The 15,615-nt window shown below is 40.1% G+C and overlaps 1 protein-coding gene across 2 annotated transcripts in view; it reads right to left on the bottom strand.

Annotated features, from left to right (window-relative positions):
• Positions 1–15,333, bottom strand: part of RAP1B (RAP1B, member of RAS oncogene family) — a 49,432-nt gene extending 34,099 nt beyond the window's left edge. For both annotated transcript variants that reach the window (XM_036456652.2, XM_036456654.2), the window contains exon 1: positions 15,193–15,333. The gene's annotated coding sequence lies outside the window, so the exon portion shown is untranslated. The remainder of the gene's footprint in view (positions 1–15,192) is intronic.
• Positions 15,334–15,615: the final 282 nt, after the last annotated feature.

The following is a 15,615-nucleotide window of genomic DNA, read 5'->3' as shown; positions in this document are numbered from 1 at the left end:
AAACTACCACACACACAAAAAACAAACAAAACAGCAGCACATACGCTTTTGCAATCTTGGACATTAGTGACATCAAATGAATGGTGAAGGGCAATGAGAACTGAAGTTTGGATGTTAATTAGGCTGTTAGAATAAGCAGAGCATATGGAGAAAACACAAAAAGTAGGCAGGCACTTCTTGCAATCCTGTTTCAGAAGTGTATTTTCAATTATTTAACTTCTTTTCTGTCAATACCAAGTGATTTATTCCATCATAGATTTTTAAATAGAGATTATGTTAGTCCTGTAATATTCCTATTCTAATATTTTATTGAAGTAAAAACTTAATTTTACTTTACAATTAAATGCATCATATAATCCTTAGAAAACTTATCAATTGAGAGAAAAATGGCACAGAATCTTATAAGACTTTAAAAATCTATCAAGAAGAAATTGTGGCCCTAACTGGTTTGGCTTAGTGGATAGAGTGTCGGCCTGCAGACTCAGGGTCCTAGGTTCGATTTCTAGTCAAGGGCATGTATGTACCTTGGTTGTGAGCACATCCCCAGCACATCTCTCTCATCCATGTTTCTAACTTTCCCTTTCCCTTACTGTGTGTGTGTGTGTGTGGGGGGGGAATCAATAATACATATATATATATATATATATATATATATATACACACATATATATACACACACACACACACACACACATATATATATATATATATATATATATATATATATATATATGAAGAAATTGTGGCTAAAATATGAGGTAATCACTGAACATTTAAAAAAAAACACCAAAAACTTTCTATTTTCCAGGCTTTTATATAGACAAATGCATCATTATATATCAATTAAATGCATCATTTAATTGATATATAACTATGGAATTAAGAGGTTCCCCCATTCCCTTAAATGCTCATCACCCTAGTAGTACACTCCACCTCCCCTCCCCCCAGTATAAAAAATAATTCCTTGGTAGAGACTGTTTCTAAGCTAAAAGCAATGTTGCTTTAAAGTAACATTTTTCAAGTCTCCATGTCCTTCCCAAAGACACAAAGTAATGATTTTGGACTTCAGGATTCTGAAATCCTAAAATTTTGGAAACCTGAAAGTTTCTCAATTTGGAGACAAAACCTGACCTGATATAAAGTTTATACACAGCAAAACTTCACCTAAGCACTGGTATGAGACTATTTAATGTATCCTATTTAGTGTGACTATTCATATTTCACTTTAGAAATATTAAGTGCTTAATTATAATCTTACCAAAATTCAAAACAAATCTTTCCCCAAAATTCTGAATTCCAAAATACCTGGCACCAAGATTATGGACCTATAATCCATTTGATGGATATCTACTACAGAAACACATTCCCTTGAACATACTTTGCAAGATTCACAGTTAGCCTAAAATTTACATATCCCTTTAATATCATGTAAGACTCCACCTTATTTTTAAAGTCTTCTTGGACTGTGAGAACCTAAGAGTTTTCAGTTCTTTTCTCTGACTCTATAAGAAATCATCAAAATTACTCATGTGGGGACTTATTTTAAACTGCTATTTACATTTCACATGAACTTCTCATGCCCTTGCTAAGAACCCTTTGTGCCTAAATTTTCAATTTAATCCTATAATATTAGGTCTAGTAATAATTAATGCCGTTTTCTAATACTTTTAAATCGAATTTATTTAAACAATACAACAAAATTTAATCAACAATATAGTTGCCATTGTTTTCTACTACTTGTGCCCAACGCTCAGGAAGCATTTTAATCCCTCTGTTGTAAAATTCTTGTGATTTTGATGCAAAAAATTTGGTCAATGCATTTTTGAGGCATTCTTCATTATTAAATTTTTTTCCAAGAACGAAACAAATGGTAATCGGAAGGGGCAATATCAGGAGAATATACAGGTTGAGGGAGAACTTCCCATTCCAACTGGCGCAGTTTTTCAGCAGTGATTCTTGCAGTATGCGGTCGTGCGTTATCGTGGTGAAGAATTACGCTCCGATTAATCAGCGCGGGTTCTTTTTCTCTTAAACCTTGGGCTAACCTTTCCAATTGGGCACTATACACTGCACTTGTAATGGTTTGGGTAGATGGTAAAAGTTCATAATGAAGAATTCCTTTAAAATTCCACCAAACACACAACATCACTTTTTTCGCATGCAAGTCAGGTTTTGGCGTGGGCTGCGGAGCCTCATTTTTGTCCAACCATTGAGGCCGCCTTTTCAAATTAACATACAGCACCCATTCTTCATCTCCGGTAACAATTTGCTCTAAAAACGGCAAACGGTTTTGACGAGAGAGGAGCGAACTGCAAATTGTGACTCTTTGATTACGGTTGTTGTCGGTCAACTCATGAGGAACCCATTTTCCAAACTTTTGGACTTTGCCAAGTGCACGCAATTGATTGGAAATTGTTTTTTTGTGAACAATTTAAAGTTGTCGCAAGCTCTTGTTGGGTAATTTGAGGATTTTGCACCAAAAGAGCTTGAAGAGCTTCTTGATCAAAATTGGACACAAGGCCTCAACCACTCTTGTCATCTAACGAAAAATTTCCCTCGCGAAATTTCTCAAACCAACGCTGGCATTTTCTAGTGCTAACTGCATCTTGACCAAGAGCACTACAATGTTTTTTGCAGCCTCACTTGCTTTTCTTCCTAATTGGAACTCGTAAAGCATGCAGTGCCAAATATGCTCTTCATCCGCCATCTTCTTAGCCCTAGTTTTGCAACAAAAACCAAGCCAAACACAAACTTTTTCAAGCAAAACTTGTTAATTGCACTTCACACGTTCTGTAGATACCACGTGTTTGAAGGTTATGTCAATACAAGTCAACGCCAAGCAAGATTTTAAACGAATGTTAAAAAACGACATTATTACTAGACCCAATAGTAACTGAGAACCACCTCTTAATAACATGCAGTCAGATGAAAGAGTCCTCAAGAGATAGAATCTCTAAATGAGGAATTACAGTTGGAAATAGGCATAACACTTTAAAATTATATAAAGGTAGCCTATGGTGGAAATTGGTAAAAACAAACCACTGAACACTTTATGTATTTTTAAAAAATATATATTTTATTGATATTTTACAGAGAGGAGAAAGGGAGAGATAGAGAGCTAGAAATGTTGATGAGAGAGAAACTGCCTCTTGCACACCCCCTACTGGGGATATGCCCGCAACCAATGCACATACCCTTGACCGGAATCGAACCCGGGACCCTTCAGTCCGCAGACCGACGCTCTACCGCTGAGCCAAACCCGTTTCCGCGACTTTATGTATTATTTCAATTAAAATAATTTTTGTGCATTTACTATGTGCCAGTAACTGGGTAACCATTTGAGATTGTGTCGTACTAGTAAAAGTGACAAGGTATTCCTGTCCTGCTGACACAAATAATTTAGAGGGAAAGAGAGGATAAATTGACAAATATAATTATTTAAGTATATTTTTTATTGATCTCAGAAAGGGAGAGGGAGAGAGAGACAGAAACATCAATGGTGAGAGAATTAATTGATCCGGTGCCTCCTGCATGCTCTACCAGGGATCTGCATGCTCCACCAGGGATCGGCCCCAAAACTCCGGCCTGTGCCCTGACATGGATTCGAACAGGGACCTCCTGGATTATATGTTGATGCTCAACCACTGAGCCACACCAGCCAGGCAGACAAATAAAATTATTGAGTGTGATAAGAACTATGAAGGTAACAAAGGGGAATGTGTCTTTATATAAGGTAGTCAGGAAAAACTTTGTAGATATGACATCTGAACTGAGATCCAATGTTGAGACTGAGGCAGAATTGCAGACAACGAGGAAAGATTATGATAGAAAGTAGGTGTAAGCACCCAAACTAAAAAGGCCATAAAGGACCCCAGTCAAGATCAGAAAGAAGTCCAGTATTGTATATCAACTATACTTAATTAAAAATGAAAGTACATTATATCTAGAGCTTAGTGAAAGGAGGTAAACTAGTGAAATAATAGGTAAGAACTGAATCTGATTTTTATTTTAAGTCAATGGGGGGAAACTGGGACTGGCATGCATTACATGATCTGATTTACATTTTTAAAAAGGGACTGTCTTCTGGATGGAGACTGAGGTAAAAGGAGGACAGGAATGTAAACAAGTTAGGAAGCTCCTGTAGGAGTCCAGACAACAGATGACTGCCTGCTTTATCAAAGGCAACATCACAGTAATACAGGATTTTAGTGCTCTGAAAGGCCTTAACAGCCATTCATTTAAACTTTTTCTACCTGTTCAAGGTTTCACAGCCAGTGCCAGAAAGAGAAGGGAAGTTTAGGGCACCCAGATCAAAGTTATTACCACTAACCATACTATATTGAAGACAACAGGTTGGAATCAAAGGTCTAGCAACTAATCAAAATTAGCACATCACTTTTCAGATTTACCCCTCATGCTCAAAAAAAAAAAAAAAAAAAAATCAGATAAAACTATGACTAAAATGAAATGTGTACACACAGAGCAGAGAAAAGTACATAAGGACCTGTTGCAAAGTAAAAAAAAAAAAAGAAAAGTACGGTACTTTCAACTCACTCTGCTTAGTAATGAAACTTTAACACCATAATCTCTAAGATAGATAATATCAATTTGTCATATACATGGGGCCCTCTGGAGGAAAAGATCTATCACAAAAGCTTTTCTTTCCCCCCCTCAGCTTGTTCTTCTTTTTACTAAAAAAATAAACAAAACACAAACAAACAAACAAAACCCCAAAAACTTATTGTTGAAAGTATTAGGTACTCCTTTGCCCCCATAAACCTCTTCTAGCCCCCCCACCCACAAGTGCTTTCCAAAGTTTTTATCCTTCCTGTTCAAACCAGAACTCTAAACTAAACAGTGATAGCCCTGTTCATTTAGAATGAGACCCTCCTACTCACTATCCTCACTCTTTTCTGCTCTACTTATTGCCCTTTCCACCTCTTCATGATCTATTATTCACCATCATCACTTTCATGAAAACAATAGAAAAACGTTATAAATGCTCTTCTATGTTGAAAAACTTACAAACTTGTCTTCTCTTTACTTAAGGCGATGAAGTAAGGTGACTGGGCTCTTGGAAGACAACAACCACCACCACCCTTAAGTATAAAAAAATCTGAAATAAGACAAAATTTCATAAAAATGTTTTTTAAACTAAAAGCAACTAAAGCTGCATAAGCAATAGCCAGGGGTAATCTTGTGACTAATACGGATGCCCCGGACATAAAATATCATTTCAGTATGTTCCCTAATTCAGAAGGGATAGAACAACTGACCAGTTGATTATTTAATACTAGAAGCGCGATGCACGGAGATTCGTGCTAGAATGGGCCTTCCTTTCCCTGCTGCCAGCACCGCCTTTCCCTCCGGCCCACCCCGGGAGCTGCCTCTTTCCACTTAGGCCCTGCCTTCCCACACTGCCCAGAGGTCCTGAGACAGGGGGTGGAATGCCTGCGTTGTGTCATGGTGAGGAAAGCATCCCGCCCTATCGCTTGGTGCTTGTGTATGCAAATTAACTGCCATCTTTGATGGTTAATTTGTATATTCACTCTGATCAGTTGGTGGGCGTAGCAGAGGTATGGTCAATTTACATGTTTGTCTATTATTAAGTAAGAGAGGGAGAACTAAAACTCCTTATTAAATTCCCCCCTTCCTGTGGGATCAAGCTCCAGTAGGCAGGAGTACTATGATGTTTATTGCCTGAAGAGACCCTTAATACACTTATTCCTCTCTATATCACTCTACACCCCCTCCTTTTCCTCTGAAGTCAACCATAATCAAATAGTGATGCTCAGATTCAATACCCTCGTTCTTCACAGAACACACCAATTTTATTATCTCCAGGGAAATAAATGGCACTAAATTTCCAAGAAATTGAGTGTAAACTATAATTTACCTTTCTTCTTTCATAATCTGCAACTTATTACTTGACCCAAATGCAGTTTAACCTAAAATTTGGAATTGTCCTATGACATGAGGTTTATAAAAAGTTGTTTAACAAAAATAGCTACAACTCTTAAATAAACATTAAAAGAAACAGTTATCTCCCAGAAGGTAAGAACATTATCCATTATCACTTCTTTTGGAAAAGGATCTACTGAAAGTAGACAACACACCAAATTCTCAGGTCAAACAGAGACATTAAACTTCAATAGGAAAAAGTCCATAGCTTCACTTATAAAAAAAGTTGTCCCATATCCTGAAATTGTGCAAGTCAACTATTATCTTAAAAATCCGCTGGCGTGGTGGCTTAGTTGGTTGGAATATCATCCCCTACTTTCCAAAGGTTCCATTCTTGGTTGGAGCACATATCTAGGTTTAGGGATTGATCCTGTTCAGAATCTGGGAGTGTTTGGGACACAACCGATCACCAATTTTTCTCTCTCCCTCTTTCCCTTCCCCTCTCTCTAAAATCAACAAACATATTGTATAATTGGGTGAGGATAAAACAAAACAAAACTGCTCTTTTAAGATTATGCGAAAACCTGGACACACATACAATCTATCTATGAGTAACCAGGTGTACAAAACAAGAATGAAAACAAAAAAAGGCTTAAAAATATCAATTACCTAATCTACTACTGTGTGATTAAAAGGTGAATGGACAATCAAAAGACTGCAAAGAAATTAAACTTAAAATGTTTCTATGTTAATAAGATTTCAAGATAAAAGCACATGAAAACACTGCCTCGCCTATATCCATGGTTCCTATTCTTCTCTTCCTCTCAAAATAAGTAAATAAACAAATAAAATAAAATTTAAAAATGATGTTAGACATTCAGCATAGCATGGAAAAAATGAGTAATATAAAAAGAAAAAAGTGAATAACCAGATAGACAGAATCTTTTATTAGCCTTTCCAGATAATTGTGGATGTTTTCCTTTACTACTACACCAAAACTGGACAACTGGTTGCAATATATTGAACTAAGAAACGGTACCAATGATATTCTCTTTAACATTAAAATCCACTGGTCTAGGTAGAACTGTGGAAAAATTTCTCATCTAAGCATGATTTTGTAATATTATGTTTAGTCGCTTGGAAAATACTGGTTCACAGAGTTACATAGATCTTCCAATACTGATACACTTCATTACATTGTGTTAAAAACAAAAACATACTCATTAACATCACCAACATCATCAAAAGAATCTTTTAAATAACAAGAAGCTGTCAAGAGCGTAGTGGCCTCTAATTTTATCACTGGCCATAAATACTATCAATCTTTTCCTGAAAGCAACAGGCTCACTTTATTTTTGAGAAAAACGTCAGCCTAATACCCAAATCCAAATAACTATAGTTTGTCAGGGATTCTTTCAAGTAAAAATGGTGTTCATTAAAAAAATGGCCAGTCCAACTTGCAATTCAAATAATCACATAAATGCTTTTCCTGGAGACAACAATGACAACAAAAAGTGTTTTAAGCATACTTCGAATTTTGTCAAGTGTTGAGATTTAATTTAAAAAATGTTTACTTCTTCCCCCTGGCTGGTTAGTGTTGGCCCAAGCATCAAAGGGTCTGGCTTAACATACCTGGGTTGCAAGTTCAATCCCTGGCCTGGCCAGGACACATGGGGGAGGAAATCAATTAATGTCTTTCTCTCACATCAATGTTTCTCTTGCTCACTCACTTTCTCTCTTCTCCTTTTCCTTTACCCTATCATCTACTCTCTGAAAAGCAGTGGAAAATATATCCTCAGGTGAAGAATTTTTTTTTTTTTTAAAGCTGCATTTAGGCAAAAATTTTAAGTTTTGTTTTTGCTTTTAATTTTTTTAAAATACATTTTTATTGACTTCAGACAGGGAGAGGGAGCTAGAGATAGAAACATCAATGATGAGAGAGAATTATTGATGGCTGCTTTCTGCCCACCTCCCACTGGGGATTAAGCCCATGTCCACAGGGTGAAGCTCTATTCACTGAGCCAAACCAGTGAAAGCTGTTTTTGCTTTTTAAATTGTAAGTGCATGGTAGTGAAGAATATAATGATTACTCACAGTGTGGTGCTCTGACCTGACTTATTCTAAGGTGTCAGAAGTTTTACCCACCATTGCTTTTGTACCATTGGTACAAATGTCAACATATGGAAAAGGCAAAGAACATCTCAGTATTATTATTTTTTAAATATATTTTTATTGATTTCAAAGAGAAAGGGTGAGAGAGAATCATTGATTGGCTGCCTCCTGCACACCCTACTTGGGGTACTGAGACCATAACCCAGGAATGTGCCCCTGACTGGAATCCAGCTGTGATCTCCTGGTTCATAAGTTGACATTCAACCACTGAACTATAACCAACTGGTCCCAGTATTACTGTAAAAATAGTTTTGTACTTGCAGACTTCCTGAAAATGTCTAGGCAATCTCCAGGATTCCTTCCACCTTTGAAAATCACTGAGCTAGATAATTTATTTGTTAAGCTTTTCACAATCATAATTTTTTTCATTCATATCTTAATGGGAATCTTAAAATCAAATAACCAAATAAACTTCAACTGGGAGTAGCAATGCTACAGGGCAATAAGAACATTATAATAAAAAGTAATACTATATTAGCATATTTAGTAAACATCCATCTATCTACCTACCTACCTACCTACCATCTATCTATATAAAAGCCTGAGTGACTGTTATGACCAGTTGACGGAACTGGTCAACAGGTCAATATGATGCGCACTGACCACAAGGAGGCAGATGCCCAACACGGGAGTTGCACCCTGGTGGTCAGTGCGCTCCCAAAGCCAACATCCCTTGGCTGGCTAACCTCCCACAGTCCACTCCCCCCACCACCCACCAACCTGGGCAAGACAAGCCCAATTGCTGGCCGGGCTGAGGGACCCCACCCATCCACAAATTCATGCATTGGGCCTCTAGTTTGTGAATAATACTCCATTTAATCTTCAACAACTCTAGTATGTGTCTTCTTTCCCACTGAGGAAGCAAGGAGGTAGGAAAGATTCAGAAAGGGAAATACAAATTGCCCTAAAAATTCATTGTACTGGTAGTATTCCAAGTGATATTAATTTTCTTTATACTTTTTCATATTCTAAACACTTTAATAAGAAAACTAGAAAGACAAACATATTTAAAAACTCAATCAGTTTTACCAATACAAATTCAAAATTTCAAGAGCCGAAGAAAATAATACACACATTTATATACTCCATCCCTATCCTTCCTTACTATCTATATAGTACAAAATTCAAGATTCTTGAAAGGTTCCTGAGTTTTGCTATTGTTGCTAGGGTGCTTAATATCACTAATAACTTTTAATCTTAGAAGCAGTAACTATGTAGTAACAGTAATATTCTCACTATAATCTAAAAGCATACCAGTAGGTAACAGTTGGATGAAATATAGATATGATTTTGACACCTAAAATCTATTAACTAAATGAAAAGAATTATTAATCATCATTAGTAGTTTTTATTAGTCATCTCAGTCCCATTAACTAAAACTTTTACAAAGTCACACAAATTTCCCCCCCCCCCTTTTTTAGGATAAAGTTACTTCAAAAATATAAAAATGAGGATAAATTTTAGAAGCTACAGATAATTGGAATTTTATTTTACATAACATTTTCCATTTCCTCTCCAGAAGCTTTGGCCAAAAACTGCTATTAATGAACAAAACAGATTTTCTTTCATCTTTTTTCCCTTCCAACAAGATTAAGAAGCAACAGATACAGCTAATCCACCAATAGATTACCAATGGGGCAATCAGCTCACTGGTAAAAATGATGATTCTAAGACAGCAGTTTAGTGATCAAAATAATTTAAAACTGCTTTTAATAGATGCTCTTTTCCTTTATCATCTTTATTCAGTATACTTGTACATTAAAACCCATTTAATCCCCCAACACTGAAAAAGATTACCTAACAAGTTATTTCATAAGATCAGAATCCAGTTTAAATTCAAAAAGTCTCACTGACAGTGTGTGTATGTAGTGACAGGACTACAAAATGATAAAATAGCATAACTACAAAGATAACCTTAAGGAACCAGCTCAATGTAAAATTCAAATAAGAACACCAGAAAATTACTCTCTAATAGAAAGACTAAAATTCTTAATTTAAAAGTGAATATATTCCTAGTACTCAAGCACATCATATAAATCAAACAATTTTTTAAAGCATGGTAATACTCTAGAATATTGTACTGACCAGACTGAAATTCTGCAATTCATGTTGTATGTATTCTATTTTTGATAAATAATTTAAATATTATTTAAAAACCTGGTATATTCATTCTCCTGAATTTTCACTTCTTCCTTTTATAAGTTTTTAGGTTCCTGGGAAACAGAGTTTAAAATGTTTTGATACTCTACTGAAGCAAAGCAAAGTTCTTTCTAAATTGCTACTGAAATAATAATCAGTTGCTGTGTACCCTTAATTTGACTAACATCAGGAATAAACAACCATTGTTAGGATGTATCCTTTTTTTAGAGGTACATTTTAAAAAGTGACTTCAAATTTTTTAAAGGCAGCACGAAAGTTACTCATAACCTTTCTTCTTTATAATAGAAATCTATGACTAAAGGGATTGGTTTTACAAATCAGTGCTCAACTAGGTTCAATAAAATATGTCACAGATTATACAGGATAGGGGCAAAAGGAGGTTTACAGTTGAAATGAAAATGCAATCCTTTCTAATATATAAAAGCCTCGGGGTCCATAACGATTGACCAAAGGCGTGACTGAACACTGGGAGTCAGTCCTGCAGTCAGTGCTGGGTTGCCTGTTGTGGGGGCTGAGGATAAGGCCCAGAGAGAGGCCTGAAGAGAGAGGCAGGGTCTGATCCGCAGCCTTCGGTGCAGCTGTTGATCAGCCATTGCCTCTTTTTCCTTCTGGGCTTTGCCAGCAGCTGCGCCTGTTTCTCTCTGGGCCTGCCTCTGTGGGGGTGGGGGAGAGACCCTGCTAGTGATCAGCCCCAGAGACAGTGACTAGCATAGAAACCAACCAACCAGAACCAAATCTGGGTGAGCTGTGAGGTGAAATGGTTGCCTAGGAGGAGAAGCTTTTGACAATGACTGGCATAGAAACCAACCAATCAGAACCAAACCGGCCAGTAGGGGAGGACAATTAGAGGTGAGATCAGCCAGGCAGGGGAGGTCAGTTGGGGGCAAGATCAGGCCGGCAGGGAATAGTAGTTGGGTGTGAGATCAGGCCGGCAGGGAGGTCAGTTAGGGGCGATCAGGCAGGCAGGCAGAGAGGTTAGGAGTGATCAGGCAGGCAGGCAGATGAGCAGTTAGGAGCCAGTGGTCCCAGATTGCGAGATTGGGCCTAAACTGGTAGTTGGACATCCCCTAAGGGGTCCCTGGTTGGGCTGAGGGAATCCCCTCCTCTGTGCATGAATTTCGTGCATATATAAACATATATAAAAGGCTGATATGCAAAGTGTCCCCTCGGGAGTTCAACTGGGAGTTTTATCCCTTGCTCTGACGTATGCTGACCTCCAGGGGGCATGCGGGATGAAAGAAGGCCCCAGTGGGCAGCTGATAGGCCCTGACTGCCAGCAGGGGGTGGCACAAATTTCATGTACCAGGCTTCTAGTAATAAATAGTGATACAAGAATAAACATGGTGTTTCGAATATTCACAATTGTAAACCCATTTTTGCCCCACTCTGTATATATATCAAGTCAACCTTAACTGCAAATGTATAAGTTCATCCTGTGTAGCTACTGCTTCCATTTTGTTCAAGAAATTTCCAGAGAATTAATAAAAGGTTTTTAGCCCTCAAAAGGTAATTAATCCTCTTTCAATAAATGTGCAAAATATCAAAGACAGGAAAAACATTAGGCTTTCAGCACAAGGGTAAGCCATGGTAAGTACTCCTGTTTATTGGAAAACTTCTCCAATGTTACAATGAATCATTACATTAGCCAAATGTCTGTTTCTTAACTTCTAAAAGAAATTCAATTTGAAAGGTAGACAGTAAAACTTGACTCTAATCTCTAAGACCTAGCACAGAGTCCTATAAATGATAGTAGGGGGGGAAATCAAGGCATTATTTAGTCACAACCTTATACAGCCTTACAAAGTTTAAGGTCAATATTTTTTTCTAGACTGAACATGTGACATCATTGTCATAATGGAAAAAAAACCAGCTTTTGAATATTTATTTCATAAATACTAAACTATTCCTGGTGCCAGTTAAATCTAGACATTATAGATCAATATCTACCCTTCTACCAATACACACTCAGGAAAACATTAAGTCTTAAGGAAAATGATGAGTGCATATCAGTAAGATCTTGATATTCAATAATAAATTTGTCTATTTAAACTAAACTTTGGGGGAAGGGGTATAGAAATGACACCTTTGTAAAATCAGCCAAATCCTCTTTGTATCAGATCCAGTTTCACTGATTAATTTTACTCCCTTTACAGATATTTATCAAGCACCTACAACTAAAAGACAAAGAAAACTGAACATGAGCAGTTTCTCATCCAAATCTTAAGACTTTATATTTAAAACAACATGTATAATTAGTTAGCTTGTTTTCAATCTATGCACAGGCCTACCAACCAGGAATTAAATTGGAAGATACATTTAGTAAGATTTTTATGTACATGGATCAAGGTTTTTTTTTACGACCACTTCTTTATTACACTTGGCAAGGCCCTCCTACACAGACAGGTCCTTACTATGGGGGCCTCCTTCTCCTTATATATCTAAGAGAAAATATCAAAATTCTATAGTAAAGAACTGTTTTCCAAAGCCATTGTGGAAATGTTTCTTTTTGAAGGATTACAAGGTTTTCTCTCAAATATCCTCTCTTGAAGTTCATTACAATTAATCCCTAAATCTAAATGCTAAGTAGTATGTGCACAGCAAGGTTATAGGAACTAAGAATACAGTGGAGAATGAAAGGAATGAAGTTCCTACCCTCATGGTGCTTACATTTAACAAACTGGTATTCTCTATGTGCAAGGTATCATGCCAGTACTTTGGGGCATACAAGAAACACATCCTGTCCTTGGACTTCACAATTTAGTGGAATACGTAACAAAAATACATATAAAGATAACAGACGGTAGGAAGTGATATGTGTCATAGACAGGAAAAGAGATGACTTTTTTAGGTGGGGGTGGGGGAAGCAAAAGATAAGAGCTTACTTTTTATGTCCCATACCACATCTAAAAATTATGCCAATTTCTTACTAGGCTTTTTGGTTGTATCCTGGTACATGACATGCCAAAATCAAACTAGCTATATGTATTTCCAAGATTTACTTTGGGGACTCCTCAGATAGGGCAGCCTCACAATTTATTGTGAATGCCGAACAAGAAATGGCAGGAGAAAACACCGTATAGTGCAGAGATTTAAAGCTATCAAATAAAACTATCACTCAGGGCTCTGTGCCCTTAAACTGATTTCATTTCCTGAGTAGCAATGTCCTCTCTTAATACGTGGGAATTAAATCACCCAAGTGGTGCTCCCACACCATTTGACTGAGGCACCCACCTTTCCTTGGGTGTGATGGGAATGCCATCCTCTGTAAAATGTCCCCTTTTTTCCTCTAGGTTCCCTATTAGGGATAGACTCCTGTCCTAAAAGTCAGCAGGACCACTGACTAGTTCTGTTTCCTAGGCCTCAGTTTCCTCCTCCATAAAATGAGAGGGTGGGACTGGATGATCTCAATAGCTTTTTTCCGGGCCTTAAGAAAAAAGTCCCATGACTCTATAGTGACTCAAGTACTATTCAAAGAGTCAGCTTTTGGGAGTGATGCGAACTTGAAGTTAAATGCTCAGCTTCCCTTTTTATAAGTTACTCCTTACTAAGATAAGGTTCTGTTGAGCAAGTCCAAACAGCATTTTAATTACAAACAAAACAAAAAAAAGAGGGTTAAAAATAAATTTACAAGAAGCTTTAAGTTGTAACACTCCATCTATGTTACATACCACTGGCAAAACTAAAATCCAGTTCGACTGAGATAATTCTAAAACATTAAAGTCAACCTTCAGGGTACACTTTCTACCCGTTTAAAAAAAAAAAGCGATTTCCCGTTACTGTAAAACAACTGCTGATGCTCATGAGAAACAGGGCAAAATATATATATATATATATACATATATATATATGTGTGTGTGTGTGTGTGTGTATATATATATATTTTTTTTTTCTTCCCCCCAAACTAATAGAGAGAATGGGAAAGCAAATCATCTGCCTCAACTAGCAAGGATGATTTCTTCTCCGAAAGCCATCAGGTTTGTGTTTTGTATTTTTTTTTCTCCCCCATAGGAAATATCCTGAAGGCCCGGTTCACGGCGGGGGTAGCTTTAACATAAAATTCAAGGCGCTGACAGTCCGTTTTTAGGATCAGACACTTTGGAGATGGCGTAAAAAGAGGACAAACTTCCTGGATTTCCTCCCTCCACTGTTAGAGAGAGAGAGATTTCCTCTTGCTGACGAAGGGAAAGGCCCCTTTAACAGCTTTTCCCTCAACTCGGCGGCGGCTGCCAGACTAGGTGGGGCTCCCTCCGCCGCCGCCCTCCAGCCACTTCCCGCAACAAACGGAGCAGAGCAGCCCCGGTCCAGGCAAACTTTTCCCCGGTCAGGCTCGAGCCCGCGGGGCGCCGGGGAGTGGTTTCCCCCCCGGAACGTCCCCCGTCCGGGCTCCGGGCTGGGGAGGGGGAAGCGGAGTCTTCGCAAAAGACAACTTTCTGGTTTCCGCTCTAACTTCCACCCACACCCGGGAGGGACCGCGGCGGCCCGCGAGGGGGCCCGGGGGCGGGGACGAGTCCTCCGGGAGCCGGCGGCGGGGGAGCCCGGCCGGGGGAGCGAGCGGCGGCGGCGGCGGCCGCGGGCAGGAGGGATCGGGCGCGGTAAAGGGGAAGGGGGGGGGGGGTCCTCGGGCTCTCTCTGGGCTCTCCCTTCCTCCGCCATATTTCAGACATTTGACCCCTTCCGCAAAAGCGCGCTGCTCCCCCGCGGCGGCGGAGGCGGCGGCAGCGACTAGCCCCCGCCGGCCCGAGAGGCAGGCGCGCCCGCCCGCCGGGCGCCCGGCCCCCCGCACACCTGCCGCGCTCCGGGCGACAGCGATCGCCGCCGGCCGCGGGCCGCTGACCGCCCCGCCCGGCCCGCGCCGCACCCCACTCGCTCCCCTCCTCAGCCGGCGCCCGGGCCCCCGCCCCGCGGGGCTGCCGCGCCGCCGCTCCCCTGCCTCGGCGGCCGCGCACGTCCTCCGCGCACCTCTCACGCTGTCAGTCAGCGGGTCCCCGTGGCCAGCGTCGCCCCACACGTCGCGCTCCCTCCGGGTCGCTGCTCCCGGCGCCACGGCGGTCCTGCGCTGCCGCCGCCGCTCCGGCTGGTGTCCACGCCTGGCTCTGGGCGAGGTTTGGCCGTGTCGCCCTGACGTCAGGCGTTCAGTCTCGCTCTCGCTTCCGTCCGCGGGCGGGGCGCGCGGGTACGCGGCCCGGGAAGGGGCGGGGCCGATGGGCGGGGCTAAGGGAGCCGGGGGCGGGGCTTCCGCGCCTCCGCGGCGCCGGCTGGACACGCTGCTGGGCGCCCCTCGCGCAGTTTCCTGCGCGGTGTTTCCCTCCTTCGCCTGTTGGCTTCCGGGCCCCAGCGCTTCAGTGTAAGGCGATGGGCTAAGGACAGGAGCCCTCCAAAACG

Source organism: Pipistrellus kuhlii, unplaced genomic scaffold (assembly GCF_014108245.1).
Source record: "Pipistrellus kuhlii isolate mPipKuh1 unplaced genomic scaffold, mPipKuh1.p scaffold_m20_p_3, whole genome shotgun sequence".
NCBI lineage: Eukaryota > Metazoa > Chordata > Mammalia > Chiroptera > Vespertilionidae > Pipistrellus > Pipistrellus kuhlii.
Note: the sequence above shows the minus strand (reverse complement) of the source record. Positions and strands in the feature narration are given on the sequence as shown.